We start from the raw sequence: 23,919 nt of genomic DNA, 5'->3' as shown, positions 1-23,919 counted from the left end.
TCCTGTCTCTCTCATTCTGTACCTCTATGTCTGTGTTCTTCCAGCTCCCCTCTCAGTGTCTCTCTCTCTTTCACCATCCCTCTCTCCTTTATATTCACAGAGCTGCCCCTCCCCCTCGATCAATTCTCAGCAATCCTCTCCTACCCTACTATGTATCAATCTCTTGGCTGCTGGCCTGTGCTTCTCCCTCTGCCCCTTTTTCCCTACTTCCCCTACCTTTGTATTCAAGTGCCTGTCTGTACCATCCAAGACTGGGAACCTGATTGAAGTCATTCTGCTTGGAGTTCACTCCCCCAAACACTGTACTGATGCCAATCCCCATCCCAGCCACTGCCATCAATTTCCAACCATGTATTGCAGGCCCCGCCAGACTTTGAACACCACCTTCTCCATTGCCCACATAGTTGTGATTCTTCTTGACTGCCAGGCAGTGAACCCTGACAGGCCAGCATCCTTCCCACATGTACCACAGATCTCAGCCAGCTCAGGAAATTTCCCCCACTTTCTCTGTGCATTCCCCACCACTGAGGAGATGATGGTGTTAAATTCCGAGCCGTAGTTGATAAAAGGCATCCTGATGTATGCATGTTTACTGTCCAAGTGTTCCAGGGCTTTGTGTAGAGCCAACAAGATGGCATCCTGAGAAGACCTGTTGCAAAGATAGGTGAATTGGAACAGATTGGAATTAAGTAAGATTATGAGGAACCTCATGTAAGCATCTTCTCAGCACTTGCTTCCCTCCATACTTCATGTTCAAACATTGAAAATTTGAAATATGGAAACTATAATCAAGTGGTGAAATGGATTTTGTCCAGTACTTTCTGCTTATAAGGGATAATACATTTATAGCACAAGTTAAAATTACCCTCATAGCTGACTTACTGTTAAGACTTACATCAAACATTAAATACACAATATCTGATGAAAAATAGGATTTCCCTTCACAGGACTCACTTTGACTTTGAGCTAGTGTAAAATGACAAATGTTTGTCTCATTCTTCTGGTTTTCATATTCATCAGGACTAGAAAGTCATTGTTTTAAGGTTTTATAGGCCTATAAAAGAAAGATGGCAAAAAAAATTGAGTTGATAAATGGAAATAGATGGGACCTGCTGAGTTTCTCCAGCACTTTTGTGTATTTCCTGCAATCACAGTGTCTGCAGACTTTCTTCTTTCACTGTAAAGTGAAAGTCAACTATGTTGAAGACTACAAAGGGAGCATTAATAAAATAAAACTAGTCACAGATGTTATTTCTGACTTTAATTATGAAATAAAAGAAAGGAACTCAATATCATTTGGGAGGAAACTTATGAAATTATTTTGGAGAGGACAATGACAAAGTCCATAAATTCTTTGGACGTGGAGGGGTCTAGGCAGACTTGGCTGAGGGGAGAAATGATAGGGGTGTTATCTTTGCCAACAGCCGGACGGCTCGAGCTGCTGTGCACCAGATGGTCCTGAATCACCATCCTTGTCCCTGAGTAGAGGAAAGATGGAGGCTGCATCTGGCAGAATGATCAGGATTGGACAGAGAATATATTTTACAGGGGCCAGTGCTGAATTTGATACCTTAACGCTTATCCTCAGCTGGCATTAGAATGAATTAATATACATTTATCAGACATTTTTCTCTTCGACCACATCAACGTGTGTGTCATGTGTAATGCAGCTTTTATTCAAAGTATCAATTTCAAATAGCAATTAGATATAAAGTCTTCTATAATTCAAATACACCTTGGAGAGAAATACTCAAATTACAGTTACACGGTGCTATTCCTAACCAACAGCGTTGAAGTACCTTTACTTGAAGAGGGTAGCAGGCAGGTATGAGAAAATGCAAACGAAGTAGCAAGTGACAATATCTGAGCAGAAGATGTGACCTTCCATAGCAAAAGGATGGCTCAGGGACGTCACATTCCAGACAATTGCTTTGTGCATTCAAACTGAAAGTAAATTACAATGCGCAACAAAAATAGGGGTGACATGGTTAGCACATCGTTTTTACAGCCCCAGTGACTAGGGTTCGGATCCAGCGCAGTCTGTATGTTCTCCCCTTGTCTGTGTGGGTTTCCTCCTGGTGCCTTGGATTCCTCCCACTCTTCAAAAGTGACTGCCTTCGGGAGTGGTAGGTTAATTGGGGTATTTGGGCATCATGGGCTCCTGGGCAGGGGGCTGGGGTCTATTACCATGCTGTATGTCTAAATAAGAACATTAAAAGAAAGGAAATAAGATGATTTGTTTGTTGAGAAGGATCTTTGAAAACAGTTTATAGTTTAAGCTCCACAAAACCATTTAATGTTTGTACCACACAAGCAAAAGTGCCTTTACACCTCCTCAGCCAGCCAATGTTGCTAGCCAGCGACTGCCTTGTGTTGAAGGCTTTCATGGGAGAAATAATGAGGGGAAAAGACCATTCCATTGCACCTCATGGAAAAGAACTACAAACATTAATTTCTTTGGGGTAATGTGTTTGAAACCAAACTACTCTATTGCCAGAGACAAAACATATCCAAGAGGTTGTTTCAGTTAGAAAGTTGCTATGTTAAATTCCACTATCAATAGATGTAACATAATTAGATTTCCAGAATGCTTTTAATGGAGATGCCATATGTTTCTACTGTTATGGAGTCCAGAGGACCCCAAAAACTGGCAGCAATAGATATGCACCACAACACAGAGTTACTTAAACAAAAGTATATTTGAACAAGAAAACAGAATTAAACTTTAACTTATTGCTATCAACTTACTTAACCTACCTAACCTACTTAATCCCCCCTCTAATACTAAGCACAGGTGTGTGTAATGTGTATTTAAGATTAGAAAAGTTCTTTGGATCACAGTCCAATCTCACTGGTTGCAGGCAATTCTTGTACCATGCACAGAAGTTAGCATTAACAAAGTTCACCAGTCTTTGGTGCTTAACAGGCAAATGGTTACCACCCAGGAGGGCTCTTGTTGGTCTTCAGAGAGAGAGAGAGATTCCTTTTGTTCCAGGACAACCACACCTAATTCCTGTTTAATCAGTCTTGCTGACGAAACTTTCCCCCTTCAGGGTTCTCCAGATGATTCTCCTTCATTCAGATCACCTTTCAGACAGTTTGTCTTCTCCTTTGACCAGGCAGCCTTCCAAAGTTTGCCAGCTTTGTCTTTCTGGAACTGATTTCTGTCTCCTTTCTCTCTGTTTCACACCCTCCCTCTCTGAGAGCAAAACTGTTCTCTCTGCCTGCAAAAATTACATGCTCTCCCAGGCTAGCTGTATGCTGCAACTTGGTTGCTCTTTTTAGAAAAAGCACTCTGCAAAAATCTTGCAAATATTCTGTGTTTTAAAATGTTTGTGTGCAACCTGCTCTAACAATCCTTCCCTAAACACCTCTAAATACTCTGTCACACTACACAAGAGCTCATGATAGAGTTGTAGGGATCAGGTAGAGTTAAAGGATTGCTATATTGCTAACTAATGGAAAACAGTGAGTTGGATTGATGGATCATCTTTGTGCTAAGTCTCGACTATTTGTAGCCTATGCTTAATAATTTGGATGAAGAGATTGAGTGAACTCAGTGGCATATCCTCGGAAAATAGGAAACTCCCCCCTATAAAAATGTACTTACTTCAACCCTTCACCCCACCACCAACCCTCGCTGCCGCCATGCCATCCACTTCACCTTCCCTACCTGTCCTCGCTGCCTAACTTGCCACGACATGCTCCTCGTCCTCTCTGCCAACCCCTCATCTCCCCTCGACGGAGATCCCCCCCTCAGCATCTTCTAAATGGGGTGGTGGAGGGAGGGGCAGTGGTGAGGATCAGCGGTTGGGCGTCAGGATTTAGATGGGGGGTGGGGGGAGGCGACGGACGGCCGGGGCTGGGACCAGCAAGGTAGTCAGGTGTTGTGTCAGGCTTGGGAGTTAGATGTCGGGCTTACTCGGGAGCGCAGCAGCGGGGGCAGGATCTGCAGTCAGGTCGGCAGGTGACGAGCACGAGTCGAAAGAAAGACGAGGTTCAGCGTTGGGCTCAGGAGTTTGCTATTGGACAGGCAAGGTGAGGACAGTGGCGCCCCCTTCAAGTGGTGGCCAGGGCATGTGCCCTGGCTGCCATACCCTAAATATGCCTATGAGTGTACTGCAGTATTTAATTCACAAGTTTAATGAAAGACCCTCTCGTATGTTTCCATGAGTGTCTTGAAGCTTTGCCTCTAAATGTGTTCTAGTGTTTCAAGCTTAATAATCCAGCTGGAGTGACCTTGGTTCTGGAAAGGAGAGGACAGTGACAGAATTTTTCTGTATTGTTCAAGTTTTGGAATCCTTGTGTCTTCAGCATGGCCGAAGTTTATTCTTCATCTGTAGTGGTAGCTACAAGGGGAAGTGGAATTAGGAGACTGCACACTGTATGTCGCTTGCACTTCCAATGGTTTTACTCAAACAGCTCGCGCTGCTTCTTATAAGGCTGCCCATCAGTCCCGCCCACGCACAGGCGGTGATGTCACGGCGCAGCTGGGTGTGCGTGCGCGGCCCACTCAATCGTGGACGAAGACACATCTGGCGGCACTATCTTGACGCGGCTGCTCCGCTGCGTAACAATGCGGAGCCGGTTTGCCTGCTCAGATGTGCGCTGCTCCGCATCCTTGATTCTTCTTAAGAAGATGGCAATGAGTCATTTTCTTGGCCCTTCGAAGGTCATCTGATTAAGGTATTTCCACAGTAACATTACCCATTTTAAACTCAAGCCTGATTAAGGAACAGTGATACATTTCCAAGCCAGAATAACCTGTGACTTGGAGGAGTACTTACTTGAATCTGAAATGAATGTCCTTTTTGGTGGTGGATGGCACAGGGGTGGGAGATGTTTGCTTGTGGTTAATGGAGAATTAATCAAATGGGCTGTAATAATACAGATTGTCCCCAGTCTTCAGGGGGAAGAAGAGGAAATTTTCTTTTCAAACTCACCAGAAACAGTGAATGAATGAATGTAGCTGAATATCCCGAGAGTTCATCTTTCAGCTGGTCCTGTGTTGAAAATAGGGACTACACCACCTGTTTTGAATCAGGTTTTTTTCCTGTTTGTGCGGAGGTAAAAGGCATAATATTGAAAAGAATCTCAACAATTCCAGAGACAATAGGCAAAACAAGGAAGAGAAATTATGCCCATTTTTCCATTTTCATGGGAGAATATTATAAACCATATTTTCCAATTCTGTAAATCATGATGTCAATATTAGGCCGTCCGGATTGTGTCACAGGACAAAAACATTTTAAAAGTCCTTATTACTGCAGTGTTATCACAAACCAGAACTTGGGTAATCCTCTGGGAATAATCACAGAAACATTTCTTACAGTGCATTTATGACATCAAGTCTATGAATTCCAAATTTGTAAACACATGTTCTCTCATGGAACCACCCTTCCAGTTATTTATTTTCACAGGAAGGTCTTTGTACAAAAGCAAATGAAAAACATTTCGCAATTCCAAAAGAAATGTGTTTGAAATTCAGTAAATGCAGCTGGCTGCTTTTATCTCCATGCACTTTTAGTTTTGCATGACTGTAAGCCAAGGAGCTGACAAAGAGATTGTTTTCCATCAGGGATGACTTTCAGAATCAAAATATTTGCCCAGGGGCATTGAGACATGATGATCGTCATATGTCGTGATTGTCAGGTCATTATGGTGCAGAAAAATGAGGTTGTTGACAAGGTTCTCGGATGGTCTGACACCAATCTTCTCTCCGCAGTTAAGAAGGTTTGATGCTGGAGAATACTGACTGAAGCCCCAATATTTCTCCATATCCTCTCCATTCATTCACCTGGCTAGGAGTAAGATCACTTGGCTCCTTTTGTTGCCACCCAGCTATAGCCAGAGAAGCACCTTCTATTGTATGTGAGCCTTTATTTCTGCAGTTGGTGTGGATCGATCCATGTCCCCTCCTACGTCTTATCTGCAAGCTGTTCCTTGGCAAGCTCATCTGAAAGTCCAGCCTCATTTCCCCAAATGTACACTGACAGCACCCACAGCTATGTCATTTGGCCCTGCCACCATCTCCAAGTTCTCAGACTGCTTGTCCAACTGGATATTGAATAAGTGGAAGGCTGTTGTCTTTGATGCCAGGACAAACACTGCCCGTTACCTCTATTCACATCACATCACAGGCAAAACCCTCCATAGCATCGATAACATCTATGGGGAACGCTGCCGTCAAAGAGCAGCAGCAATCATCAAGGATTTTCACCACCGAGCGCACACTCTGTTCTTGCGACTCACACGACCAGGTTCAGGAACAGCTGCTGCCCCTCCTTTATCAGACTCCTCAACAACAAACTCAATCAGGGACTCATTTAAGGACTCTGACTTGTGCACTTTATTTTTTTCTTCTTCTCTGTATAGCCAATTTGTTTATATTTCTTTACATATATATATATATACAGTTTTCTTTTGCATGACCAATAAGTGGTAATTCTACCTTACCTGCAGGAAAAAGAATCTCAGGGTTGTATGTGATATCATGTATGTTCTCTGACAATATAAATCTGAAACCTATTCCCGACCACTAAGGCAAATTGTTCACTAACAGGGTGTAGCAAGAATAAAAGCTCTCAAGACTGGAGGGAGAACAAACGCTTTTATTAGCTTATAACTAAGGATAGGGTTCAACAGTAGTCTTCAGAAGGGTTCTGGGTTTAGGTGGGGAAACCAGGGTTATATGTGGACAGATGGGGGCGGAGCTGGGAGGCAAGGCTAGCCATCAGCACAACACCCTACCAGTGAATCCCAGTTCACTGCACAGGGTAGATTAGATCTCCATAATAGAGGTGTCAAAGTCAAATGGATTTTGGGTAAAGGGGAAGAATTGCTTCAACCAGATGGTAGCTGGAATCTGGAATTCACTGCCTGCAGATGTAGTTTAATGTATTTAGGAAGCATCTGGATGAGCACTTGACTCACCAAGGCATGAAAGGCTGTAGTCCATGTGCTGGTAAATGGAACTTGTGCAGATGAATAATTTGTGATCTAATATTTCTGTGCTGTGTGACTCGATGAGAGGGAGCTCTGGTCACAAATCCACATCATCTCTAAGATTGCCCATTGCCTGCCCTCAACATACTTGGCCAGAGCTTTATTTTCTGTTGAAACAGCCATTGTCTCTGGATGACTGTTCTATTGCATTCTTAGCCCACATTCCTGTCCCATATATGTAAAAGTGTCCAGAATACCATTACCTAGTTCTTAACCCACGTCCTCTAAATAACCTACCTTCCTGGAACCTGCTGGATTTCAACTTGAAATGTTCATATATTTCCTTCCCCATCAACGAATTTTCATTTGTTGAGCAATTCTAGTATTTTCTGCATTATGGCATCCTTCAAAAGAAGAGCACAGCAGTTTTCCCTGGTATCCTGGACAATATCTGTTCCCCAGCCAATATCAATGAAAGATGATAATGTGGTGAATGTTAGATTGCTATCTGTTCTGGACTAATTGATTGGCAAGGATCACATTACAGCAGTAGCCACAGTAAGGCTGTGAAATGGTGCCCTGAGACCACCAACAAATGCCACAACCGGATACTGGACATTTTCAGGATTTTTCTTTCTCTAATCAACCACAGCCACTGTTTATGTGCAGCTCTCATTCTGTAGATTTATGCCCAGGTTCCTGATAGGATTAATGTAGAATTTGATGGAAGGATAGACTTGTTCCCATCAGCCATGCTCACGTCCAGTGTCCAGGTAAATACAAGGGGGAAATGACGCAGTCCCACTATGAAGCTGAGTATGGAACAGGTATACCCAAATCTGTTTGTGGTCATAAGCAAACTGGACTCTGAACAAGTGGAAGAGATTCCTGTTCAGAAGCAAATCTGCTTTGCGTTGGAAACAGGCATTATAGAATAATCACAGAGCTCTATCACCCTGTGTTATGGGCCCAGAGAACCCCAAAATCCAGCAGCAATAGAAATTCACCAAAAGTTTCTTTTAATTTTCTTTAAACATAAAAACAGGATCAAACTTTAACTTATTACTATTAACCAAACTTAACCCCCTTCTAATTCTAAGTGCACGTGTAGGTATGGTGCATAAGTTCAGAAAAGTTATTTGATTCATAGTCCAATCTCACTTCTCACTCCTCCAAGTTCACCGGTATCAGGCAATTCTTATACAGGATTCTGTAGTCATGGCAAGCTGGCAGCTTGTTGAAACCCCATTTTGAAGATGGGTTGTGAGTTCAAAGTTCAGCCTGTTGAAAACTCTTGTGGTCCGTATAAGAGGAAATGGCTGGCTAGAGTGTTTCACCTGAAATAACGTTTAAGAATTTTCCCCATGCTCTGGTGCGCAAGAAGGTTCTCTTGTCAGTATTTAATTAAGATTCAATATCAGAGTGAGGTAGAATTACCACCTATTGGTAAAAAACTGCACTCAATATAAGCAAATAAAGTGTCTGTGCAATGCAGATTTAAAAAAATCAATAAAGTGCACAAGTAAGAGTCCTTAAATGTGTCCCTGATCGAGTTTGTCATTGAGGAGTCTGATGGTGGAGGGGGAACACCATCAAATTTTATTTGACTCTTGTCAGTTTCAGAGAGAGATTAGTCGCTCGGACACCCACAAACTGATTCCCTCTGATCAGCCACTTCAGTGTCTTGCCAAAGAAACTTGCCCCCTCAGGGTTTTCCAAATGATCACCTCCTCTTCTTCAGGTCACCACAGAGTTCCTTTCGTTTCCCATAATTCAGGAGAAACATAATGCCATAATTTGACTTTACTCACTATGACCTCAGGGCAAAATGGGTTGAAACCTACAGGCATTGCCGGAGTTTCTGGGTAAATAGCTGTCCTAGAACTACAGGCAAGTCAACTGCTCGGGTACACACACAACCAAATGTGTGCGTTGCATGTGTACTACCAGCAAATCCATCCGCACACTCCGTCACCGAACTCTGCATGGAATCCAATGGCAGAGCTCGAATTTGCTGAGTACTCGTTGGATGAGTGCAACAGCAACAACCCCTGGGCAGCCTGGCACCTTGCAGTACAAAGCAGGCCACCAGATTGGCACTTCATCTACGCCCGAAGCATTTATTCCAATCACCACCAGTGTACCTTTTACAAAATGCACCAGTGTAGGAGACTGTGTACCTTTTACAAAATGCACTGCAGTTTGACAGTGGATTGTTCCAAAAGACCCTCCTAAACCCTATGGCATTTCATACCAAGAAAGACAGGGGCTTCAAATACACAAGGATGCCATCACCACAGGTTCCTTTCCAAGTCACCCACTCGGAAACGTATTGCCAGTCTACCATTTCCGCTAGGTTTCACTCCTGGAACTGCTTGCAACAGCATCCTGGGAGTACCTTCATCAGAAGAACTGCAGGCATTAAAAAAGACCATCACCTTCTCAAGGGCATGGGTAACAAATGCTGGGCTTTCAGGCTGATTCCCAGATTCTGAAATACAAATTAAAATGTAAAATAAACATCTCACAGATTCTGATCCAAGAGCCTGCCCCAGTTCAGATCCAATGCAGTTTCCACAGGCTCAGTTATTTTTATGGAGATTTTACAGATCTGTTTTTCAATTCTTTTAGAAGTATTTTTACTGTTTATTTTTCCTTTTAAAAACCTTTTGAAATGTTTTGCTGATTTCATTTTCAATCATTATTGTCTGCTTTTGAGTGTCACAGCAATTCAGAAGCACCCAAAACTGTAACATCTTTGATCACTAAGGAGCATGGTTTTGCTTTCATTCATAGGTTTTCTCAACAGTTTAGAAGGCAAGGCATGTTGTAGCTTCCCCTGTGACAAGGGCCTTGCTGAATGGATTAATGATGGTACCTGGTGAAAAAGTTGGACCTGTCATCTCGAAACCAGATCAGTGCAGGGCACAAAGTTGTTTGGATGGCCAGACCCCTGACGTCAGGCTTTGCTTGGGACATATACTGCTTTGTATCAATTCCTCAAGGCTTTGACTTTGCTGTTTAAATTTATAGCTTTCATTTTACTTATATCTTCTTCCCCCCCCCCAACTAATTTTTTTTGTTTAAAGGCTCATCTCCTGCAGACATCACCTATTTTGCCTGGACCCTGATTTCAGCCTAATTTCTCTCAACAGAACATTCACTCTTTTCCCAGGAACCAGAGGCCCATGAACTAGCTGACCAAACTTTCTGTTTAGTTTGATCATTTCTACATGGCTTGGGTAATGGGCTGGAGATTATTACCCGGGTCTGCAACTTAACTTCTGGCTGAGTTATTTAATTTAAAAAAATCTCCATTCCTACCCAGCCTTTCCAAGACAGTCAGTACCGTACTTCAGCTCTAAGTGTGCATGCACACACACCCCTATCTCCACCTCCCCATCCTGACCCGAACATTAACACAAATGTACTCAAGCAGCAGAAGGATGTGCAGCACAAAACAGGTGTCCCTCACAGCCTGAATGAGTCAGAGCCTAGAATCCAAGCCCCCATTGATTTCTCCATGAGAGGGAGCTGTTCTCGTTTATGCCTCACCTGCTCTGCTGCCATCTCTCTGAGTCAGGCTTGTGTTGTTTACAGTCAGGTCAGGACCCTCTCCAGGGCTGTGGAATAAAGACTGAAAACAAGTCTGATTGGTTTAATGAGTGAATTACTCTGACCTCGTGTTTACTTATAACCATTTACAGCTATTTAAATTACATGTTACTTGAACATCCCTTTAATGTGAACACTGAGCCCTGCCTGCAAAGGGACTTCTGCAATAATAATTATGACACCCGATTTGGCAATTTTATTTACCACAGTTCTGAGGCTTTTACTGTCATGTGACACATGACAGGGGTGGTGGTGGGGGTGGGGGGAGCTAACACAGTCACACTACAGGATGGATAAAAGTGAAATGAACGGAGGTGATAGATTTTGTTGACAAAATTATAGGCTGCTAAGTTGTTACAGATGGAAATATTTCATGAAGAACTATTGTTGCCTTTGGAAAGAGTTCTTTTCACACAAATTTCATGATCAGGGCTGGTCCTCAGAGCACTTCCTCTTTGCTTAACCTCTCACACTAAATGGCATTGTCCCATGTTTCCGCGCCTTGGTGATGGTAAAGGGAAAGTGGGAAAGGTCAAAGCTCAGCTTATTGCAGAGTACACCGTGAAGGTAGGGGTAAGGGAAAAGAATGGAACCCACTGTGGAAGGTGGCATTGTGGTGCAGTAGATAAAGCTGCTGTCTCAGAGTCAGGACCATGGAGTCATGGGTAATCTAACCTGGACCCACCTTAATAGTCAGGAAGGAGCAACAATTCCTACACTTCCTAAGGAGGTTGAGGAGAGCAAGGCTACTGGTCCCCACCTTGACGATATCTTAGAGGAGCACAACTGAAAGTATCCTGTCTGACCATCATTGTGTGGTATGGACCAGAAGACAATACAAGGGATGGTCGAAACAGTTGAGAAAATCACTGGGATCTCCCTTTCCCCTATTGATAACATTTACCAGGAATGTGGCTTAAATAGGGCTCAAAGAATCATCGAGGAAACTTTGCATCCAGCACACAGTACCTTTGGCCAACTGCCATTCAGGAAGTGATACAGGAACATTAAAATCAGAACCAGGCAGGGAAATAGTTTCTTACTACAGGCTGTGAGATTGATGGAATGGTATCCTGTAACCGAGTAAACCATTCCAAAGTATTTAGATATGGTATATTTATTTTAAATTATAGGTGGTCCCCTTCTTATGATAGTCTGGCTTACGATTTTTTGAAGTTAAGATGGTTTGAATCCGTACTTTTGAATTCCGATGTGTTCCTGCGCTTGCGATATGCGGGTGCGCTACTCTCTCACGATGCTGGGTGATGCTGAGAGTGCAGTACAGCATCCTCTCACGATGCTGACTCAACTACGCTCACAGTCTCTGTAGCGATCACATGAACAAATGAAATTGATGACCCTGTCATTTAGCATCCCCACCATCCAGCAATTAATTTTATTTCAATGCTTCAAACATTCTTCATGCCCAGTCTGTTTTCAGCTGTGTACGTTAATGGTTTGTTTCAGTGTATCCCCTCCTCATCCAACTTTCTCTTAAATTACAAAATTGACCCTGCTAAGTGGAAGGTCATTCCACTCAGACACCACTCTCTGAGTGAAGAAGTTTCCCCTCATGTTACTCCTAAACTTTTGCCCCCTAGCCCTTTACATGACCCCTCGTTCCAATCTCACCAACCCTCAAGGGGAAGAGCCTATTCACCTCTACCCTCTCTATCCCCCTCATAATTTTAAATACCTCTATCAAATCGCCCCTCAACCTTCTACGCTCCAATGAATAAAGACCCCGTCTACTCAACCTTTCTTTGTATTCTAGATACTGCAATCCCAGCAACATTTTAGTAAATCTCCTCTGCACCCTCTCCACCTTATTGATACCCTTCCTATAATTTGGGGGCCAGAACTGCACACCTGTGTATATTTATGTATATATGTGATTATTATGTACTTATGAATTGTGTATGTGTGTTCATGGTCTGGAGAATTGCTGTTTCATCTGGCTGTACATGTAAGGCAGATGATAACGATTTTGATCACGAGTTTATTGCCCATATACACAGATGCACCAAAATTCTTAACTGTTGCAGCCAAACAGGTGCACAGGATGCACCAACAGCAACGGTATACAATAAATTACCCCAGCACAGAAAGAGATAATAAATAAAGGGAAGATCAATAAATAAATATTCATAGTTACGGTTAATGCAAGAAAAAAAGTGGCATATTAATAATGCAGACAGGTCATTTGGTGCCCTCCTTCTGTGATGTAACATGTAAGCAACGGTTTGTAAAATTTTTACAGGATTGCTTCCTTAGTCAATGTGTAAGAAGAAGAGAGGATTCACCACAAGATCCCATTATGGGAAATAACCTGGAGCAAACAGTACAAGTAAAATTGGGAAACTTTTAATCAACTTTGATCAGATAAGAAGTATTAAGATAAAAAATGTTAAAAAGACATAAATATGATAAAGGCGGGCTACTAGAACAGAGGGAAAATGATTTGGATAGCTAAGTCTGGAGGGAAAAAGAGTGGTCAGGAGTGCTTGCAACTAAGATCGTAGAATGATACTACTACAGATTTATAACGTTTCCAATGCACACTCCATAATAATGAGGAGGAATTGAAACTGGAACAGGGAAGGAAATGGAGAGGTTGAGAAATGGCTCTGAAATGGGATAGGGAAGGTCTTTTGGTGGAATAAGGCTCAGGACCTCCTGGGCCTCTAAATTCTTGAGCAGGAAAGTAAGAAATCCGTCTTCACCTGAGTTTAGCCCTGAATATAGCAAAAGCCTGGACTGTATTCAGAGTGGACTAACGTCCAGTGGGAAACAAATACAAGTGTTTCTCTATTCCTCACTTCAAAGACATGTGTCAAGAGAGGAAGCCCAAGATTCACTGGAAAGCACACTCTCCCTCAGGTTTTCCCCGTGTAATTTTACCCGATTCAGTTGCAGATGGAATTGGGATTCCACAATAGCTTCTTTGCCACTGGCCTTTCAAATAAGCCCATCCCTGGGATCTTTCAGAGGGTTTCCAGTCACTGGAAGGCAGGCTTTCTTCCTGTTGATGGAGAAGGACCACAGGAATTTTCAGGCTGATAGGTTATGTGAGTTCAGTGGTAAACTGGAAGCTTATCTGTAAACTACCCTTGAGGAATTCAAATGACAACAACACTCAGCCTGGCTCAAACCAGTCAAGCCATGTAACATATCTCTGCTGTGTATACACATTCAGCAGATGATGTGTATTGTTCACTTGAGCTGGGAATTTGGAAAATTCCCAATGGATGAGTTTCTGGGCCCCCTCGGAGTTGCAAGGTTCTCAAGTGTAAAACTGGCCGTAGGCCACAGATATGTTGTTATCTGTGTGCCAGCTGGTTGCAAACTTTAACAGAGAAGGATTCCAATCACTCAGCACGCAGCCAGCATATGACCACAGGAACATGATCTTTCTTCTTCATGCTCCGTATCTAGGAAGCTGCTGTAATGCCTTCATCGTGGAGTAATTCTTGGTGTCGGTAGCTTTTAAAGATTAGCAACAGGTGATTGGACGATCGCCTGGAGACAGGACGACCATTACAGGATCGTGTGATGAACCCTGACAGGAGCTACGCTGGCTGAGACTCATATGTCCATCAGGCTTATCAGAAGCAGACTTATAATATGCTCCCATGCAGGGAGCCTCAAGTTTCTGGGCCCTCAAAGCCAGCACCCATTACATCCTCCACAAAATCTTCCAACTGCATGAGGGGAGTGGAAGGGAGGAGGATACTTCCGAGAGACAGTAGCTCAGCTTGGAATTAGAGATCAGGATGATCCAAAGATCATGGGCTGCATTACAATGCACAGACTGAAACCTCTTCATAAGACACAGTCAGCTGTAAGAAACTGCACGCTGAATAAACACAAGTCTCCCCTTCTCCCTGTTTTGGAACAATTTACAAACATACCCTTCTGCTGGTAGAGAACAAGGAAATGAAGGATGCAGAAGAAGGCTTGTAGAGTGGGAAGAAGTTCCAGAAGCTTAGGGGAATAATAATCGCTTCTCTACTTGCTTTACACCTATGACTATGGGCCCAGTACAACAACAGCACCGTCTACAAATTTACTGATGATACCACGGTAGTGGGTTGTATAAAAAGGGGTGATGAGTCAGTGTACAGGAGGGAGATTGAAACCTCGGCTGAATGGTGCACCACCAACAACTTTGCACTCAATGTCACCAAAATCAAGGAGCTGATTGCACACTGCAGGAAGGGAAAGGCAAAGTACGATCCAATTAATCATTAGGGGATCAGAGGTGGAGAGGGTGAGCAAATTTAAATCCCTGGGAGTCACTATCTTGGAATTCAACCTAACCCTTGAACGTCACACTGAAGAAAGTATGTCAACTCCTACACTTTCTCAGGTGTTTACGAAGGTGCGGTATGACATCAAAAACCTTGGCAAACATCAACAGATGTCTATTGGAAAGTGCGCTGACCGGCTGCATCACAGCCTGGTATGAAGGCACCAATCTTCTTTCTTTGGCTTGACTTCGCGGACGAAGATTTATGGAGGGGGTAAAAAGTCCACGTCAGCTGCAAGCTCGTTTGTGGCTGACAAGTCCGATGCGGGACAGGCAGACACGGTTGCAGCGGTTGCAGGGGAAAATTGGTTGGTTGGGGTTGGGTGTTGGGTTTTTCCTCCTTTGCCTTTTGTCAGTGAGGTGGGCTCTGCGGTCTTCTTCAAAGGAGGTTGCTGCCCGCCAAACTGTGAGGCGCCAAGATGCACGGTTTGAGGCGTTATCAGCCCACTGGCGGTGGTCAATGTGGCAGGCACCAAGAGATTTCTTTAGACAGTCCTTGTACCTTTTCTTTGGTGCACCTCTGTCACGGTGGCCAGTGGAGAGCTCGCCATATAACACGATCTTGGGAAGGCAATGGTCCTCCATTCTGGAGACGTGACCCACCCAGCGCAGCTGGATCTTCAGCAGCGTGGACTCGATGCTGTCGACCTCTGCCATCTCGAGTACTTCGACGTTAGGGATGAAAGCGCTCCAATGGATGTTGAGGATGGAGCGGAGACAACGCTGGTGGAAGCGTTCTAGGAGCCGTAGGTGGTGCCGGTAGAGGACCCATGATTCGGAGCCGAACAGGAGTGTGGGTATGACAACGGCTCTGTATACGCTTATCTTTGTGAGGTTTTTCAGTTGGTTGTTTTTCCAGACCTCGAACTGAAAAGCCCTGCAAAAGGCAATGGGCACAGTCCAGTGCATCACAGGCAAAACTCTCCCCACTATCGAGGAAATCGACATGGAACTTTGCTGTCAGAAAGCAGCAATTAGCACCCAGCGCACACTCTATTTTTGCTGCTGACCTCAGGTAAGAGGTCTAGATGCCAGAAGACTCACACCACCAGGTTCAGGACCAGCTGCTAACTCTCTATCATCAGACTCTTCAATAACTGGCTCATTTAGGGACTCTTTTCTCATGATTTACTATTGAATATGTATTTTCTGTATTGCACAGTTTATTTGCACTTTCTTCTTATTTACATTTCTCTTTTGTATACGTATCTTTTTTAAGTACATTTTTCTTTGCACTGCTGATAATCAGAAATTCTGCCTGGCCCACAGGAAAAAGAATCTCAATGTTGTTTGTGATACCATGCATGTGTCGATAAATTTGAACTTTAATCTTTGAAATTATACTTTAAATAGTGATACACTTTAGAATAGAGACATTTATATTTATATTGGTGAGCGTAATGATTTTAAAATTTTGGAGATGGATAAAAGGTTACAATTGTCTCCTCTTGTGAGGCCGGTATTTTGAGTTGAAACACAGCTACACAGTGATATAACCTTCTTCCTGTAACCTATTAAATTCTAAATATGGGGCAAACGTGGAGAGCAATCTGTGGCAGCTTATACATCTTGTTCTTGTTAACATAAATCACACAGGTACATTGGAGAGACTGGATGCAGACACTTCACTGAGCACCGTCTCTTCTTCCGCACCAGTGACAGAGACCTCCCAGTAACCAACCATTCCAGTTCTGTGTCACACTCCCACACTCACATGTCTGTCCATGGCCTTATGTACTATCCCACCAAGACCACCCATAAATTGGAGGAACACCACCTGATTTTCCGTCTGGGAACTCTCCATCCAGAGGGCATTAACATCGACTTTTCTGGTTTCTGCTGACCTGCTCTCCACTTCCCCTCCCCCTTCCCTTCCCCTTTCTAGTTCTCCTCCCCCTTCCCCCTCTATTTACCCAGCCATTCCTCCTCCCCCTGATCATCGCTGTCCCTCCCTTCTCCACCTGTCACGTCCTCCTCCCCCTTACTCTTTTGTTCAGACACCTGCCAACATTTTTCTATGCCTTGATGAAGGGCTTTAGCCCAAAACATTGGTTCTGTATTTTTTACCTTTGCTTGACCTGTTGAGTTTCTCCAGCTTTTTTACTTACATTTAGTGAGTTCTATAAAATTAACCCCACTCTTAAGAAAAATATTCATTTCTGGAGGTTTCAGGAGTTGGATGGGCCCGTCTCCAGTGCTGCAAAAGGGATGCTTTGCCTTTGCATGTGCTATGGATTCATCTATCCCACCCCACCCCCCATAGACACCTTTGGCAAGGTCTCCTGTCACAGGGAGAAAGTGCAGACTCCATGAAGACTGCACTTGGAGCTGAGGTGACCAGGAGGACATTCTGATCTCTGTCTTGACTGATCCCCATGTGACCTAGTAAACTGGAGGTGAATGAATCCTCAAGGCGTTTGCTGACCTTTGCTTTAATGCCATCAGTGAAAATAATAACCGCACCTTGTATTTGTACCTGCTCAGTTAAATGTTTGTGGGCTGATAAAGAATGGAGTGGAAAATACCATGGATATTACACTTCTAAAACAAGGTGGCGAGGAAGTCAGTGATAGGAAACTTCTTTTGTGAGGCGTTGTTAGTATTTATTGCTTGTATTAATCAGTCACTATGTTTTGTTTTTTTTTAAATTTTTTTATTTTTAATCAGTCACTATGTTTGATGACATCTTTTCCTGATAGCTTTAATCGGATGAAAGGGTATATTTTGGCCACTGCTTATGTGTAATTACGTATAATTTTGTAGCCTGATTTACACTTTCTCTCTGGGCCCATGTCGCATTCAACTACCTCGACGATCTGTTGAGAATGAAATTGTGGCAAGTTCTGATTAAAGAACCCCTCTTACATTGACCACACTGCTCTGGTTTAACAGTTAGTGAACAGCCTTTCCCATGTATGCACCATGTTCCCTCTCAGAGGCAAAATCATTTACTGGAAACAGTCAGCCTATTTTCCCCAAGAAGACTGGCAGATTTTTACTGTTCCTTTTCTCATTAGATGCCTCCTGACCTGCTGACTGTTTTCAGCAGTTTTTGCCTCAGTCACATTTGTTATTTGGGGTCCACCGTGACCAACAGCATTTCTCGAGTCCAAACTCGATATGCATGTTGGAAAGGCAGCCGCTATTTTTTATCTGTTTTAACAAACTTGGCATGGAAGAACAACAAATCTATCCTCGGTCAAAACCCAGAAGGCTGAAATATCAGGCCGCATCAGCGGTAGAAAAGGTGCAGGTTGATTCTTCAGCTTATAACTGCGTCAGGACTGAGAGGGAACAGGAAAGATTGCCAGTGTGTAACAGTACATAAGGGTGGGATAGAAATTAGCAGGTGATAGGAAGAACCAAATGGGGAGGGGATGATCGACAGATGCAACCAAGTGGAGTAAGGGATGGGGAAGGCAAAGGGAGAAGAAAATTGGGAGGACACACAAGTGTGTGTGAGGGGGTAATACCAGGGATGAGAGTTAACTGAAATGGAGAAATTCAACCAGGCGGTTGGAGGCTACCCAAGATGTCACTCTTCCAATTTGTACTCGTCCTTTTCCAAAGCAACGAAGAATGTTGAGGACAGACAGGTTGGTGTGGGAAGTGGGACTGGGAGTTAAAATTACATGCAAACAACTTCACCACCAAATCCCACCCCCCACCCCCTTCCAGTTCCATCTGACTGCCATCCTCTCCCCGTTTAGTTCCATCTATCAGCTGCCTCTCCATCTCCCTACATCCACACCTCGCACTGCATGTTACTGGCAATCTTTCCTTCCCCCCCCCTCAGACCTGACACAGGGTTTCAGCCAAAAAGATGATTGCACCTTTTGCCTCCTGATTGCCCCTTCCAACATTCTGCTTTTGATTCTGGATTCCAGCATCTGCAGTCTCTTTGGTCTTCAAACCTCTCATCGGGTCTGAGGCGGTGATTGGCAAGATCTGCATTCTTAGCATTTTCCTGCATCCCAGGGAAACGTGGACGGCATTCAGCTGTCGAAAACCATGGCTGGCCTCTTCCATCTTCGGCACCTGCAGGATCTTCCGTTCATCCTGTGTAAGGAGGTTTCCTGACTCCGGCAGACTTCCTAAAACCAAAGCCACCAAGCATCCTGACACTCATCAAGGAAAGGAGGTTTTGACATGTGTGCCATGATGCAAGATAGCTGCACCTTCAAGGGTCAATTAAGCCAAGAGACCAGAAGAATACATTATGGACATTAGGAAAAGCCTTGAAGATTTGATTACATAACATTATAACACAGAAACAGGCCCCTTCAGCCCTTGCAGTCGGTGCCAACCCATTATTTTTTGCCTAGTCCCGCTGACCTGCACCCCGCCTTCCATACCTCTCCCAACTCTGTACCAGTCCAAATTCTTCTCATGGGATAACGAGTGACAGTGTGAGTTGTGAACGGGGATGTGCCACCGTGATGGACAATGGTCTCAACAGCTCCTCAGCACAGGGCAATAGGTTACCCTGCATCATCAACCAGGAGCAGTTTCCGGCCCAGCACATTTGGCAGACCCTGCCTTTCCAGAACTAGCATATTGTCAAGCTTTTTAAGACAAAAACAGAGTGTATGATGCATGAACAATGCTAAATACAACAAGTAGAGAATGGAAGTGAGGAAGGAAGAAAGATTGGAAAATAAATTGTGAGTTTGGAATGGCAGTTGTGATACGAGATAACCTGCAAATCTTACATCACATGAAGGGAAAGGGTATTAAGAGGCAGACAAAGGAAATTATATGTTTAGAGGCACAGGGCAGGACTGAAATGATTACTACATATCAAGGTTTACCAAGGGAGAGGATGTGAGGTAGTAACATGAGGTAACAGGAAAACTGATGGACAGGACTACGGTTTGTGCATTTTGCTTTGTGACTCAGTTCAAAAGTTAATTCAAGATTAGTGAGGTCAGTATAATCTTACGAAAATGTCATTCGGTGAACAATCTAATCATTGCATGAACCATGCCAGATTATGTTGATGGTTGGCTACCACAATAAATGATGATGATTCCCTTATCCCCCTTGTCTGAGTAACATTATACTCAACCATGCAGTATGAAAAGAATCGAAGGGGACCATGGGACAAGTCCTTCTGTCAATGGTGGATGTCTGTGGTCTGGATGGTTTCCATTTCAGGTTGTTAAGGCATGTGGGAGTGACGACAGCAAAAATAAAAAAAAAAATTACATAACCCCTCATCTTCCCTGCTTACCAGAGAGCAGCCACAGGAATGGAAAGAGACAAATGTAACTCCACTTTTTCAAAAACAAGTGTAAAACACCTACTGAGTAAAGGCAGGGAGGTCAGTTCAATATGAATGATGAGCAAGGTTTCAGAAGCAATAATTAGGTTAAAAAAATATATAACAGGCATTGGGAGAGAATTAATTTAGTTATGGAGTACTATCACAAATTGGGCAGAAGGGTTGGGAAGAAACAATATAGATTTAATGGCACAATTTTAAAGGGTGTGTAGGAATATGCTGCCCTGAGGCTTTTGATGCATTGATCTTTGAAGAGAGGAGGAGATATTGAGAAAGTGGTCAGCTTCCTAAATGAAGGTATTGATTGAAGAGCAAGGAATTTATGCTGAGAATTTATAAAACTCAGATTTGAAAATGCTTTAGAAATGTTGTGAAGGTCATTGTATTGTCACCCAGCATGCAAACAATCCATTAGCCTGCTGTGTCCTTGCCGATTTTAAAAAATGGTGGCGCTGCAGGATCCAACTGTGGAGAGCAGAGAGTGAAGACACAGAGTTCCAACTGTCCAGTCCAACTGCAATCTGCTCCATACCGGATTTAAACGGCCTGCTAAAGGAGACGACGGGGGTGTTATTTTTAAATCCTGCGACTGAGGGGTCTGGGCCCAAGCTGCTGATGCCTATGTTCGGCAGCAGCCATGAGCATTTACAGACTCCAGGGAAGCAGAGGACTGGTGCAGGACATCAGGAAACAAGGTAACCCTCCCCCCCCACCCCATTTGAGAAGGAGAAGCAGAGGGGCCTACCCATGGGACGGTGACCACGGCAGTGTACCAGCAAGGGACTCTGAGGCTGGTGACTCAAGGCAAGGACCCTCGCAGGCCGTGGGCTGCTGGCGCCGGCAGTTAAGGGATTTGCATCAGCCTGTGGACTGCTAGAGACTGGCACGAGATGAGCAGAAGGGGTACCAGGTATCAGAGATGTGAGAGGGCTGCCTAATCATGTTATAGGTTGGGGATCTGGAGTTTAGGTGGCTGACGGTTTGGACTGAAGGCTGCGGGACCACTGGAGGCAAATCCGTGGAGACTCAGTGACTCTCTTTTGCTTCTCTTTTGCTCACTGTAAAGGAGCACCAGAAAATTTCTGCTGATGGGAAATTTTTGTCTGCCTTATGGTAGATTTTGTGTAATATCACATTTTCTGTTTTATTACATGACAATAAAATAATTTTGTATCTTGAATCAACAATCAAGCACCTATTTACTCTAATCCTGTGTCAATCTAGTTCTATTCTCTCCACCCTCCCGTGAACACCCTCCAGATTCTGCAATGCTCCCACTTGCAAGGAGAAATTACCATCAACCATCATTGGGATGTGAGAGGAAACTGGTGCACCCATGGAAAAACCGATGTGGTGGCAGAAAGAGCATGCAAACTCCATGTAGGGCAGCAACAGAGATCAGGAATGAACCTGAGCCACTGGAGTTGCGAGGCCGCTGATCTACTGTGCCACCCAGATCCTTGTGAAGGTGCAGAGGAGGTTTACAGGAATGGTCCTGGGATGAAAGATTTCAGATGCAAGGATCAGATGGAGAATTTTAATTGAGCAAATGAGGTTGTGAGGTGTTGTAGGATATTGAGGACTATAATAAGAAAAGAGGGATTCGGATTGTACTAATGTAGAAACAGGAACCGAAGGCAGGGCCATGTGTAGAGCTATGGAATAGAGCAGTGACGACACCAAATTTCAGGAACATTATGTTAGAGCTTGCACCCTTTGCTGCAATAGGAAATTGAATTTATATTAAGTTACATTCATAGCATGAACCCATTGTTGTAACAGAAACTTACCATCTGGAACAACAAGGAATTAGCCTTTACTCATTGTTAACCAAGTTAAGCATCTGTTTGTTGTGCAATCAAACTTTTATCTTGACTGTACCTCGCTCATTGCAATTCCTATTCTGTAATCAAAACAGAAAAAGATAGATTAACCAAGTTCCTGTAATCATGAGAGAATAAAATCTGTACCAAGAACATACTCAGGAGATCAGCATCAGTTTTTTTTTTAAAAAATCCCATTGTTTCAATACCAACTCTGCATGAATCTTTATCTGCTTCTACAAGTGGAAATTTGAAAGAAGATTGCAATAACGTGACAAGTTTAGGTCAGTTGAATAAAGAGGGCCAAATGACTACCAATACAAAGCCTGGACCACACAGATTGAGGCTTTGGGTGGGGTTTTGGGAAGTGGAGAACCATGAAGTAGGACTTTTTTAATGCAAAGTGTAGTGATGAACTGGAGCACACTGGTTGATGAGTGTGTTCGAAGTGGAAATGATCGATGATTTCAAAAGGAAATTCAATGGGCACCAGAGGGCAATAAACTCACAGGCCTGTGTGGATAGAGGGCATGATGCAGGACTGGGTTGTTCCACAGAGAACTGGCATGGACTTGATTTTCTAGAAGCTGGTCTCAGGCTCATGTTTGCAATTTGCCCTTTAGAATACTATCTGGAACAACAAGGAATTAGCCTTTGCACTTCAGCTGTGTACCTGATACACAGAGCGAGGTGCTGAAGTTCGACAAAATCACCAGGTAGTAAGTGATGAGGATTGGGCAGTAGTGTCACCAGTGACAATGAACCATCAGTTAGGTCTGTGAGGAGGCCATTGATGTCAAATATACAGCCTGGGGCGGGGGGGGGGGGGGGGGGGTGGGGATTTAACATTTGAATAATCATGTAAATTAAACATTTTTTTTTTTATTTTTTTATTTTTCACACCATAAATCACATTAACCATGGTATACACTTTTTCCTTTTCACACATATACAGTGCCATTTTCTCCCCACCAATTAAACATTTTTAACCGTCAGATTTAATAACATAGAGCAAATATAGATTGCAACAGGAAAGCAGTAAAAATCAAATTACAATCCGTCTGAAGTTAAATATTGCTTCTTTATGGTGCTGTTGGCACAGATTGAAACAAGTCTGACCTTGGTCTAACATAATGCTGGGGTGTGTCAGGCAATTAAAGCAACCTTTAGTAAGATGAGAAACCTTCCGGCATTAATTGGAGCTCTGAGTGAGGAACTCAAGGAGTGGTATGCAAATATTCAAAACATTTCCTCACAATGTAACCACACAACGACTCCTGCCTCTGTTCTGAACTGTGATACTGAAATTGTCCAGTTTTGCAATAGCATCTCTGGGCCAAAAAACTGTTTCAATACTCAAGGGTGAATGTTACTTTGATTTTTTACCAGTACATTCATATTACAAATGTTGCCCATTCAAGCCACTTGACCTGTTGGTGTCAATTGTTCTTCTATTGGTATGCCACCCTGACCACTACCAGATTACTTTCACTTTTTATGTACTCCAGCATCTTTTCTTACTACTAGTGTTGTTTGCTATCCAAGTATTAATTTTTTTAGATCTCTTCCCAATAAACATCTATAAACTTGAACACACCTAGTCAAACCAACTGTTCTATTTGTAAGACAGGTTTGGCTCCCCCACACCATTGTGAAGGTTCACCTTCAACTTAATGCAAGAGCAAAGGAGCTGCCAACGTGATGGGTGCAATTTCTAGCTGGCTTAATCAAAGCAAGTGGCACTTCTTCAAAACTTTTGTCTCATCCAAATAACACAGTAGCAGTGATGTGTAGAGGTTCTATTAAACCCTTGACTTCTGGCCAGCACTCCCACACAACTATTTTCATAATCCCTCCACTAGTGTCAAAGGAAAGAATCTTTCATTCACCAGAAGCATACAAAAATTCTTGGCCTCTGTTCAGCATGTCAATCAAGGCAGGAA

General features: G+C 43.4%; 2 long non-coding RNA genes across 2 annotated transcripts; both read right to left on the bottom strand.

Moving 5' to 3' along the window:
• Window positions 1–1,655: 1,655 nt before the first annotated feature.
• Window positions 1,656–10,594, bottom strand: LOC138747050 (uncharacterized). The gene is made up of 3 exons (XR_011347285.1): window positions 10,501–10,594; window positions 4,944–5,053; window positions 1,656–2,199 (listed from the first exon to the last, which is right to left on the bottom strand). It is a non-coding gene; the product is annotated as an uncharacterized lncRNA (long non-coding RNA).
• Window positions 10,595–11,780: 1,186 nt separating this feature from the next.
• LOC138746706 (uncharacterized) lies at window positions 11,781–23,210 on the bottom strand. Its single transcript, XR_011347051.1, has 3 exons — window positions 23,096–23,210; window positions 21,944–22,056; window positions 11,781–11,884 (listed from the first exon to the last, which is right to left on the bottom strand). It is a non-coding gene; the product is annotated as an uncharacterized lncRNA (long non-coding RNA).
• Window positions 23,211–23,919: the final 709 nt, after the last annotated feature.

Source organism: Narcine bancroftii, chromosome 12 (assembly GCF_036971445.1).
Source record: "Narcine bancroftii isolate sNarBan1 chromosome 12, sNarBan1.hap1, whole genome shotgun sequence".
In the NCBI taxonomy this organism is placed as follows: domain Eukaryota; kingdom Metazoa; phylum Chordata; class Chondrichthyes; order Torpediniformes; family Narcinidae; genus Narcine; species Narcine bancroftii.
Note: the sequence above shows the minus strand (reverse complement) of the source record. Positions and strands in the feature narration are given on the sequence as shown.